Genomic DNA, 12365 nt, shown 5'->3' with positions numbered 1-12365 from the left:
ATTTTAATGGCCAGTAGTGTATATTCGGTTTATAGCAAACGCAGCGCAGATTGCAGCGCCTTTGCATCGCCTTCGGCGTAAGAACGTTCCTTTTGTTTGGTCTTCGGAATGTGATGCTGCTTTCCACAAGCTCAAATCTGCTTTGTTGAGTGATCGCTGTTTGATTCCTTTCGATCCCTCCAAACCAATTGTTTTGGCTGTCGATGCATCTTCTCACGGCATCGGCGCGGTTCTCTCGCACCGCATTAGTTCTGTCGATCGCCCGATCGCTTTTGCGTCAATTCTGCCCAGCAAAACTATTCTCAAATCGAGAAAGAAGCTTTAGCTATTGTATATGGAGTAACTAAGTTTCATGATTTTTTTGTACGGTCGAAAGTTCTATTTGGTCACCGACCATAAGCCTTTGACGTCGTTGCTCCACCCGTCAAAGACAGTTTCGGCCCGTACAGCACAGAAGTTGCAACGCTGGTCTTTGTTTTTGTCCAACTACAATTACGAAATTTTATTTCGGCCTACGGCCCAGCATGGCAATGCTGATGCTTTGTCTCGTCTGCCTATCGGTCCTGACGCAGTGTTTGATTCTTCCGAACTGTCATGCATGTTTATTGATTCGCAAGACAAGGAATTTACTGATGGTGTTTTCCGGTGGATTTTCGTCGCACTGCTGCCGCGACAGCCGCCGATGCTTCTTTGCAAATTCTTTTGCAGTATGTTCGTACTCAATGTCCTCCATCTGCTACGCAAATTCGTAATCAACTTGTTCCACGTTACTTTGCGCAACGTCACAACTTGTCTGTACACCACAGTGTTTTCTTGTTACGAACTAATAATGATCAGTCTCGTGTGGTTGTACCTCGTTCGTTGCAGTCGGAAATCCTCCGTTTACTGCAGGCTGGTCATTGAGGTATAGTGCGGACGAAGCAATTAGCTCGTTACTGCACTTGGGTCGGCATTGATAAAGATATTGAGAATTTGCTTGCTAGCTGTCGATCTTGCGCGGAGCATCAAGCTGCTCCCCGCTAGCACTTCTTTGCGTGGCCGACTCCTACTGCGCCTTGGCAGCGCGTTCATATTGATTCTGCAGGTCCTTTCTGGGACACCCGCTGGTTGATAGTTATTGATGCGTACAGCAATTTCCCTTTTGTAGTCCCTATGTCTTCTACTACATCTGCTAGTACTATTCGGGCTTTGACATCATTTTTTTGCATTGAGGGCCTGCCTGAAGTTATTGTCTCCGACAATGGCCCACAGTTTGTGTCCTCAGTCTGAAGCGTTCTGTGCTGGTAATGGCATTCGCCACCTGACCTCAGCCCCGTTCCACCGAGGCTGAACGCTTTGTGCGAATGTTTAAGTCGCAGACGAGCAAGTTGCGCGCTCTGGACTTTCCTTGCTTCCTATCGCTCTCAGCCGCGTGGCACCCGTTCCCCAGCGGAATTGGTACATGGCCCCGCCCATCGGTCGCTACTTCAGCTATTGCACCCGCCGCTGCACGCTCCCGCTGCTTCGCCTCGTTCTGGCTTCGCGCCGCACGATTTGTTGTTCAATCGCGTTTTCTCTGGCAGGCAGCGCTGGGAGCAGGGGCGCATTCTTCGCCAGCTTGGCCGCGCCTTATTTGTCATTGCTGGTCCCTCCGGCACTATCAAGCGTTACCGGAAACAGATTTGTTTGCGCCGTCCTCGGTTTTCTGCCGCTGGTTGTTTTCCGGCAGAATTGGAGACTTCGCAGCTTCCGCCGCCACGACCCACGACTCCACCGACGGCGCGCCTCCAGTCATCGCCGTTGCCGGTCCGGTCACCTGCTCCGGACAGACGCCTCCCGCCGCCGCCGCCTCCTCTTTCCTCTGCGGTGGCAGAACCGATGGACGCTGAGACTGCCGTCACGCCGCCGCCGCCGCCCATGGAGGTCGTTGCTCCGCCTCCTCATCCGAGCATACCCAGTAGCGGTGCGCGGCCTGGGCAGGTTTTCCACGGGGCATTTTCCTCGCCCCTTCGCTAACAATTCGGGGCCGCGAGTGGACAGCGCGCCACAGCAGTTGCGCTGTCCACCCCCTCAGCTGCGCCGCCCCTGGGTCCCTCCACCCGCCGTAGGAAACCATACTCAACGACGGTCCGTATTTCACGGAGGAGGGACGTGGTATCGATAGCTACAATTCCACAACGTAGGTCCACTGTGCTAGGTTGGCACTAAAAGAGACACCGACGACAGCACCCTCTAGCCGGTGCTGTCGAGGTCTACGAGCTCCGCGACTGCTTCTGCCCATTTCATGAGGTGCAGCCAGCCAGGACACTTCGCTTCAGCATCGCACCTACGTACAAAGTTGTGTAATCGCTATCACCTTGTTTTTGCACCAGTAAACTACTTTCTTGCAGTACCGACTTGTATTACCTTTTTCCCGTTCCTACTCATGCGCCGCCTCTCATGCTTCTGGAAACGTAAAATGTAAAATTACTTTGGAGTTTCGTGACAATAAATAGTTTTTATCTCACTTCCTGTGTACTTTTTAGTGATTGAACCCTGCTCCTGCATTGATACATGTATAGCAATGTAGTATGTAGCTTTCTCCAGATATTACATTTATGGTTTTCTTCAAGCACAGGTGATATAATTTTAGACATGTTTGCTATATGTCTTTGAAGTGGACTCCGTTGCATGCCACCTGCTCCCATAACCCAACATCTGCAGCACACTCGGCAATATCCCATGTAATTATTTAATATATTTTGTTATTGTCCATCCTAAATTTCAGCTGCTTAATAGCACTCATGTTCAAAAATGTCATATGTCACACACCCACTATGTATACACTGCAATGGGGGTAAGTTTTCTGTAAATAATGACAACAAAGATGTATTGTAATCAAATTATATATATATATATATATATATTTTGTTATATATATATACACTCCTGGAAATTGAAATAAGAACACCGTGAATTCATTGTCCCAGGAAGGGGAAACTTTATTGACACATTCCTGGGGTCAGATACATCACATGATCACACTGACAGAACCACAGGCACATAGACACAGGCAACAGAGCATGCACAATGTCGGCACTAGTACAGTGTATATCCACCTTTCGCAGCAATGCAGGCTGCTATTCTCCCATGGAGACGATCGTAGAGATGCTGGATGTAGTCCTGTGGAACGGCTTGCCATGCCATTTCCACCTGGCGCCTCAGTTGGACCAGCGTTCGTGCTGGACGTGCAGACCGCGTGAGACGACGCTTCATCCAGTCCCAAACATGCTCAATGGGGGACAGATCCGGAGATCTTGCTGGCCAGGGTAGTTGACTTACACCTTCTAGAGCACGTTGGGTGGCACGGGATACATGCGGACGTGCATTGTCCTGTTGGAACAGCAAGTTCCCTTGCCGGTCTCGGAATGGTAGAACGATGGGTTCGATGACGGTTTGGATGTACCGTGCACTATTCAGTGTCCCCTCGACGATCACCAGTGGTGTACGGCCAGTGTAGGAGATCGCTCCCCACACCATGATGCCGGGTGTTGGCCCTGTGTGCCTCGGTCGTATGCGGTCCTGATTGTGGCGCTCACCTGCACGGCGCCAAACACGCATACGACCATCATTGGCACCAAGGCAGAAGCGACTCTCATCGCTGAAGACGACACGTCTCCATTCGTCCCTCCATTCACGCCTGTCGCGACACCACTGGAGGCGGGCTGCACGATGTTGGGGCGTGAGCGGAAGACGGCCTAACGGTGTGCGGGACCGTAGCCCAGCTTCATGGAGACGGTTGCGAATGGTCCTCGCCGATACCCCAGGAGCAACAGTGTCCCTAATTTGCTGGGAAGTGGCGGTGCGGTCCCCTACGGCACTGCGTAGGATCCTACGGTCTTGGCGTGCATCCGTGCGTCGCTGCGGTCCGGTTCCAGGTCGACGGGTACGTGCACCTTCCGCCGACCACTGGCGACAACATCGATGTACTGTGGAGACCTCACGCCCCACGTGTTGAGCAATTCGGCGGTACGTCCACCCGGCCTCCCACATGCCCACTATACGCCCTCGCTCAAAGTCCGTCAACTGCACATACGGTTCACGTCCACGCTGTCGCGGCATGCTACCAGTGTTAAAGACTGCGATGGAGCTCCGTATGCCACGGCAAACTGGCTGACACTGACGGCGGCGGTGCACAAATGCTGCGCAGCTAGCGCCATTCGACGGCCAACACCGCGGTTCCTGGTGTGTCCGCTGTGCCGTGCGTGTGATCATTGTTTGTACAGCCCTCTCGCAGTGTCCGGAGCAAGTATGGTGGGTCTGACACACCGGTGTCAATGTGTTCTTTTTTCCATTTCCAGGAGTATATATATATATATATATATATATATATATATATATATATATATATATATATATATATATATATATATATATATATATATATAGTTCTTGTTTCTCTTTCACATCTGAGATACAATATGGTTCATTTTCACACCTTACACAAATCGTTTTTTTTTCGCATCGCAGATATTATTTGGTTCTTAAAAAATTTTCACATATTTTTTTTTCAGTGCAGAGATACTCTTTACACTATTACTAATAACCATAACATGAAAAAATCCAGTCAACCCAACACTAGAACTGACTGGACATGTTATACAAAAAATATTTACAATTTTCGAATGACAGGAGACAGTCTACCCAACAGCAGCACTGGTTGTGGATATTTACAATTTCGATGGACTAGGAACAATATACCTACACTAAAAACTATGCAGTCTTGGGTGGCTAACAGCAGGTAAAACTGGAAAACTAGTCTATATCTACTAATATACTTGGTACACACATGACATGCAGGGTGTAAATACAGAGAACATGAACATAATTTCCTTCCTTTCTATTGCTCATGAAAACCACACATTGCATGTTGTACCACCATACAGCGCTACCTTCAGAGGTGGTGCTCCAGATTGATGTACACACTGGTACCTCTAATACCCACTAGCACATCGTCTTGCATTGGTGCATGTCGTGGCATACTATCCACAAGTTCATCAAGGCAGTGTTCGTCCATATTGTCCCACTCCTCTACGGCAATTCGGTGTAGATCGTCAGTGGTTGGTGGGTCTCGTCGTCCATAAACAGACCTTTTCAATCCATCCCAGGCATGTTCGATAGGGTTCATGTCTGGAGAACATGCTGGCCACTCTAATCAACCAATGTCGTTATCCTGAGGGAATCCATTCACAAGACGTGCACGATGGGTGCGCAAATTGTCGTCCATGAAGACGAATGCCTCGCCAATGTGCTGCCGATATGGTTGCACTATCGGTCGGAGGATGGCACACATATATTGTACAGCTGTTATGGTGTCTTCCATGTCCACCAGTGGCATAAGTCTGCCCCACGTAACGCCACCCCAAAACATCAGGGAACCTCCACCTTGCTGCACTTGCTGGACAGTGTGTCCAAGGCGTTCAGCCTGACCGCGTTGCCTCCAAACACGTCTCCGACGATTGTCTGGTTGAAGGCATATGTGACACTCACCCCACCCTGCATGGGGTCATGTTTGCAGAGGTGGACCTAGACATGGACGTCAGGAGTGTAGTTGCGCATTATGCAGCCTATTGCGCACAGTTTGAGTCGTAACACGACGTCCTGTGGCTGCACAAAAAGTATTATTCAACATGGTGGTGTTGCTGCCAGGGTTCCTCCGAGCCATACTCCGTAGGTAGTGGTCATCCACTGCAGTAGTAGCCCTTGGGTGGCCTGAGCGAGGTATGTCACAGTTCCTGCCTCTCTGTATCTCCTCCATGTCTGAACATCGCTTTGGTTCAGGCGCGCTGGGCATTTCCCTTGTTGAGAGCCATTCCTCACACAACGTAACAATGCGGACACAATCAAACTGAAGTATTGACTGTCTAGGCATGGTTGAACTACAGACAACATGCGCCGTGTATCTCCTTCCTGGCGGAATGACTGGAACTCGTCAGCTGTCGGACCCCCTCCATCTAATAGGCGCTGCTCAAGCATGGTTGTTTACATCTTTGGGCGGGGTTAGTGTCATCTCTGAAGAGCCAAAGGAACTGTGTCTGTGATACAATATCCAGTCAACATCTATCTTCAGGAAGTTCTGGGAACTCGGGTGATGCAAAACTGTTTTGATGTGTGTATTTAAGTGACATTTTCGTCAGCACACATGATGTCGTTATGCGTGTACATTTTGTCAGTACACGTGGTATATATATATATATATATATATATATATATATATATATATATATATATATATATATATTTCACAACCACTATCCTACTCTCTCTCAGTATCGCCACTCTCATCAGGTGAATAGTGTGAGTACAGGCGAGTCTCAGTCCTGTCCTCACAAATGACCTGCTTATCATCATGGGGCGACAGACCGACTTTAGATTGCAGCACAGTGTTCATCTCGTGCCCTCATAATCGAATACTAGTTTGATGCACCAGATGCTGCTGCAGTGTGGTGGAGCACTGCGAACACCACTGTACAAACACTGCAAGAATTCATCAATCATGAGAGCCCTTGATGTTGCATCACACACACCTTTTGCCCACTTCTGAGTGGCAACTCCCAATGTGCAATATGCTTACATCTTCTATCTGAGACCAACAAACTCCACTATCAGCAACCATTTCACCTTGTGTTTCATAAGACTGATAATTTTCTTGTTCTGTGGAACGGTACCATAGGGATTATTGGCTGCATATGAAGACATGTTGAATTCCTTGGTGTGGCAACTCATTACATCATATGGATTGCAGCAATTCACCCAAAAGATGAAGCTATCTGTATCCATATAAAGTAACTTTGGATCTGTGAAATGGGTTTTCAAACCTCGTGATGAAATTGGTACATGTGGAATTTGGAGAGGTCTAATATGCACATCCCCACATAGACAAGCTTTCTGAACTCTACTGCAACCTTTGCCATCTCCACACCAAAACAAGTTATTATTGAAGATTGTGACCTGTTTGAAATTTACACCACAATGCCCATCCCATTTCTTTCTAATATGAATTTCGCAATGTTTTCTCAAATTTCCCATTGTCTTGACGAAAATTGCATTGCTCATTAACTTTAAAAAATCTTCTTCAAAGTCACTCATCGCAAGTCCTCTTTTCGGTATTTAAATCAATGTAATCCTTCAGCCAGGGTGACAGCTTGAAGGAGACAGTGCAGGTGATTCTAACCAGCTCCATCGACAAGATGAGACACTGCTGGAGATTACAATACTGAAGAATGTATCTCTGCTTGTCCCCAGCACTGTCATCAGTTAGGGGATGGAGCCTCCTCACAGAACTGGTTACTGAGGACATAGTGGCAAATAACTACCTGTGTCATGTAAATTAATAGAGCATGTGAGTACTGCCCCCACAACATATCCTATACCAGAATCAGCCGCCACACTATGGATATTTTCACCTAATCTGACACATTCATCTTCGCACAGTCATCAAAACTTACCAAGCAGCAGCGAATGTTGCATGGCATCCCTGTATAGGTTATTGACATCTATGAACATGATGTAGCTTGAATTGCCAGACACAATGAACCTCTCACCCATCTGTGTGTTATTTGCCTTGGTGCGCCTATGGTCGCATTGGAAGTATGCCATGGATCCTTCGCTCAAATAAAAGAAGTGTGTCGGTCAGTAGTTTGATGTTGACTTTCGTTTTCTTGAACATAGTGTATCAAGACAGCTCAGGTGCTGTCATAATAAAGGCCAGGATACAGAGTATATGTAGTCTAGCAAACATCAGTGTACATATAAAGTTTTGCATACACCCCCAAATTTAGCATGTTGAACTCCTGCCAAATACTCACAGCATGCACATACGCTGCATCCATATGGTGTCACCTGTAAGGACACCGATGAATGCAGTTATGTCGGGTAGTCAGGTTTAAAACCCTCTTCCGTTTCACAAGCTGAAACTTTGCGTCAACAGCATATGCACCTTGAGTGATGTGCACAGCCTTCTGAGGCCGCTTATATGCAGGTGTACCATTTTCTTTGGCTCTTCAGTGTACTTGCAACTTGAAGTATAAATTATCACAGCAGTTACCCGTTTTTTTTTTATAGTTTGAGTGGGTATGATGCTTACTTTCTTGTACAGCAGTTGGCCAGTTTCTGTATGAAGAAAGATCAGGTCAGTGTCCTGCCCGGAGGCAGAGTTGATAGAAAGGGCGTAGGTCTGGAGTTTAAACAGGAGAGCGGCCTTTGCTACACCTCTCTGCTTGACTAATTATGTTTTTTTCGGAGGGCTCCACTTCAGGCCTGGGAAGATGATAGCAGGTAGCCAACAGCTTGCAGTGGCAATACCAGGCAGTACGGACTGGAACAGAAGCGGCGTCAAGGTCACTGGCACCTGGCGTGGCAGCCGTTACAGTCTCTGACAGAGCGGAGTTTCGGCGGGTGTAGGAGGTGACGTCACAGATGATGCTGGCACCGACACGTTTCTGTACTTCTCGCGTTTGAGTTCGAGACACATTAAGACGTTCACAAATATGTACCCAATCACTGGTGTTAAGGCTGTTATTGTCGAAGTAACGAACAGGTTTTGGGACACTCAACAGCGGTTACCAACGAAACCGATAACGTGCACAACTCACACATGGTTTTTTAAAAGTTCACAAATACCGGAAAAAATTCGCGCGACGTAAATTCCTAGTAGTCACTGTATCCGGCCCGGAGGACAAAAAATGTACGTACAGGCTCTTCCTCTTATGTTGGTACATTTGAGTTTTAGTGTATAGTCCTCCTCTTATTTCCCCTCACAATAAATAGATGGAACACAATATCTGGTATAAATGTTTATTCTGATAACCTTCACAACGTGAACAGGCAGCGCACCAACTGCAGCTTCTGACTTAACTGAGAGACATACACACCCGTCCGCAAGGGGGTCTCGAAGCTACCTGCTTGGCCGTTACAACGGCGCTAATCTTACCTGTGTGCACAAAGAACCTGGGAGATCCACATCCGCACGTAGATTACAAGGTCTTCCGACAGGGAGCAGATTATACTGGACAGTCAGACCTGCCCATTTTGGAAACTGCCATGAGATGGGAGTTGGAGTGAGTTGCAGAGTCCAAACACTGTTCAAGACATCGAAACGAGGTTTCTCGCAAATGACAGCACGCAAAGTAGACATACTTTGTCGTTTATTTCTTTTATTTACACATCAAGTTCCTTAAGAACAAATTGAGGAGCAAATCTCTGAGGTCATGGAAAGTGTCAATACATGAAATAACAATATAAAAGTAATAACAGATAAAAATAAATGTCTATGAAACCGAAAAAAGTCACTCCATAAGTTTAAGTAAACGCAATCAACAATCCGAGCGAGGTGGCGCAGTGGTTAGCACACTGGACACGCATTCGGGAGGACGACGGTTCATTCCCGCGTCCGACCATCCTGATTTAGGTTTTCCGTGATTTCCCTAAATCGCTCCAGGCAAATGCCGGGATGGTTCCTTTGAAAGGGCACGGCCGACTTCCTTCCCCGTCCTTCCCTAATCCGATGAGACCGATGAACTCCGTGTTTGGTCTCTTCCCCCAAACAACCCAACCCCAACCAGCAATCAACAATACAATAAGAATCAACTTAATTTTTCAAGGAAATCCTCGACAGAATAGAAGGAGTGACCTATGAGGAAACTCTTCAGTTTCGATTTGAAAGTGCTCGGATTACTGCTAAGATTTTTGAATTCGAGTGGTAGCTTATTGAAAATGCATGTAGCAGAATACTGCACACCTTTTTGCACAAGAGTTAAGGAAGTCCGATCCAAATGCAGGTTTGGTTTCTGCCAAGTATTAACCAAGTGAAACCTGCTTGTTGTTGTTGTTGTTGACTGGTTTGACGCAGCTCTCCATGCTACTCGATCCCGTGCAAGCTTCTTCACCTCCCAGTACCTACCGCAACCTACATCCTTCTGAATCTGCTTAGTCTATTCATCTCTTGGTCTCCCTCTACGATTTTTACCCTCCACGCTGCCCTCCAATACTAAATTGGTGAGCCCTTGATGCCTCAGAACATGTCCTACCAACCGATCCCTTCTTCTAGTCAAGTTGTGCCACAAACTTCTCTTCTCCCCAATCCTATTCAATACTTCCTCATTAGTTACGAGATCTACCCACCTAATCTTCAACATTCTTCTGTAGCACCACATTTCGAAAGTTTGTATTCTCTTCTTGTCCAAACTATTTATCATCCACGTTTCACATGGCTACACTCCATAAGACTTCCTGACACTTAAATCTATACATGTTAACAAGTTTCTCTTCTTCAGAAACGCTTTCCTTGCCATTGCCAGTCTACATTTTATATCCTCTCTACTTCGACCGTCATCAGTTATTTTGCTCCCCAAATAGCAAAACTCCTTGACTACTTTGAGTCTCATTTCCTAATCTAATTCCCTCAGAATCACCCGACTTAATTCGACTACATTCCATTATCCTCGTTTTGCTTTTGTTGATGTTCATCTTATATCCTCCTTTCAAGACACTGTCCATTCCGTTCAACTGCTCCTCCAAGTCCTTTGCTGTCTCTGACAGAATTACAATGTCATCGGCGAACCTCAAAGTTCTATTTCTTCTCCATGGATTTTAATACCTACTCCGAATTTTTCTTTTGTTTCCTTCAATGCTTGCTCAATATACAGATTGAATAGCATCGGGGAGAGACTACAACCCTGTCTCACTCCCTTCCCAACCACTGCTTCCGTTTCATGTCCCTCGGCTCTTATAACTGGTTTCTGTACAAATTGTAAATAGCCTTTCGCTCCCTGTATTTTACCCCTGCCACCTTCAGAATTTGAAAGAGAGTATTCCAGTCAACATTGTCAAAAGCTTTCTCTAAGTCTACAAATGCTACAAACGTAGGTTTGCCCTTCCTTAATCTAGCTTCTAAGATAAGTCGCAGGGTCAGTATTGCCTCACGTCTTCTAAGATTTCTACGGAATCCAAACTGATTTTCCCTGAGGTCGGCTTCTACCAGTTTTTCCATTCGTCTGTGAAGAATTCGCGTTAGTATTTTGCAGCTGTGACTTATTATTAAACGCCGGCCGAAGTGGCCGTGCGGTTAAAGGGCTGCAGTCTGGAACCGCAAGACCGCTACGGTCGCAGGTTCGAATCCTGCCTCGGGCGTGGATGTTTGTGATGTCCTTAGGTTAGTTAGGTTTAACTAGTTCTAAGTTCTAGGGGACTAATGACCTCAGAAGTTGAGTGCTCAGAGCCATTTGAACCATTTTGAACTTATTAAACTGATAGTTCGGTAATTTTCACATCTGTCAACACCTGCTTTCTTTGGGATTGAAATTATTATATTCTTCTTGAAGTCTGAGGGTATTTCTCCTGTCTCTTACATCTTGTTCACCAGATGGTACAGTTTTGTCAGGACTGGCTCTCCCAAGGCCGTCAGTACTTCTAATGGAATGTTGTCTACTCCGGGGGCCTTGTTTCGACTCAGGTCTTTCAGTGCTCTGCCAAACTCTTCACGCAGTATCGTATCTCCCATTTCATCTTCATCTACATCCTCTTCCATTTCCATAATATTGTCCTCAAGTACATCGCCCTTGTATAGACCCTCTATATACTCCTTCCACCTTTCTGCATTCCCTTCTTTGCTTAGAACTGGGTTTCGATCTGAGCTCTTGATATTCATGCAAGTGGTTCTCTTATCTCCAAAGATCTCTTTCATTTTCCTGTAGGCAGTATCTATCTTACCCCTAGTGAGATAAGCCTCTACATCCTTACATTTGTCCTCTATCCATCCCTGCTTAGCCATTTTGTACTTCCTGTCGATCTCATTTTTGAGACGTCTGTATTCCTTTTTGCCTGCTTCATTTACTGCATTTTTATATTTTCTCCTTTCATCAATTAAATTCAATATCTCTTCTGTTACCCAAGGATTTCTATTTGCCCTCAGCTTTTTACCTACTTGATCCTCTGCTGCCTTCACTACTTCACCCCTCAAAGCTACACATTCTTCTTCTACTGTATTTCTTTCCCCCATTCCTGTCAATTGTTCCCTTGTGCTCTCCCTGAAACTATGCACAACCTCTGGTTTAGTCAGTTTATCCAGGTCCCATCTCCTTAAATTCCCGCCTTTTTGCAGTTTCTTCAGTTTTAATCTACAGGTCATAACCAATAGATTGTGGTCAGAGCCCACATCTGCCCCTGGAAATGTCTTACAATTTAAAGCCTGGCACCGAAATCTCTGTCTTACCATTATATAATCTATCTGAAACCTGTCAGTATCTCCAGGCTTCTTCCATGTATACAGTCTTCTTTTATGATTCTTGAACCAAGTGTTAGCTATGATTAAGTTGTGCTCTGTGCACAATTCTACCAGGCGGCTTCCT

This window comes from Schistocerca nitens, chromosome 3 (genome assembly GCF_023898315.1).
Source record: "Schistocerca nitens isolate TAMUIC-IGC-003100 chromosome 3, iqSchNite1.1, whole genome shotgun sequence".
Taxonomy (NCBI): Eukaryota; Metazoa; Arthropoda; class Insecta; order Orthoptera; family Acrididae; genus Schistocerca; species Schistocerca nitens.
This window is presented reverse-complemented; position numbering follows the sequence as displayed.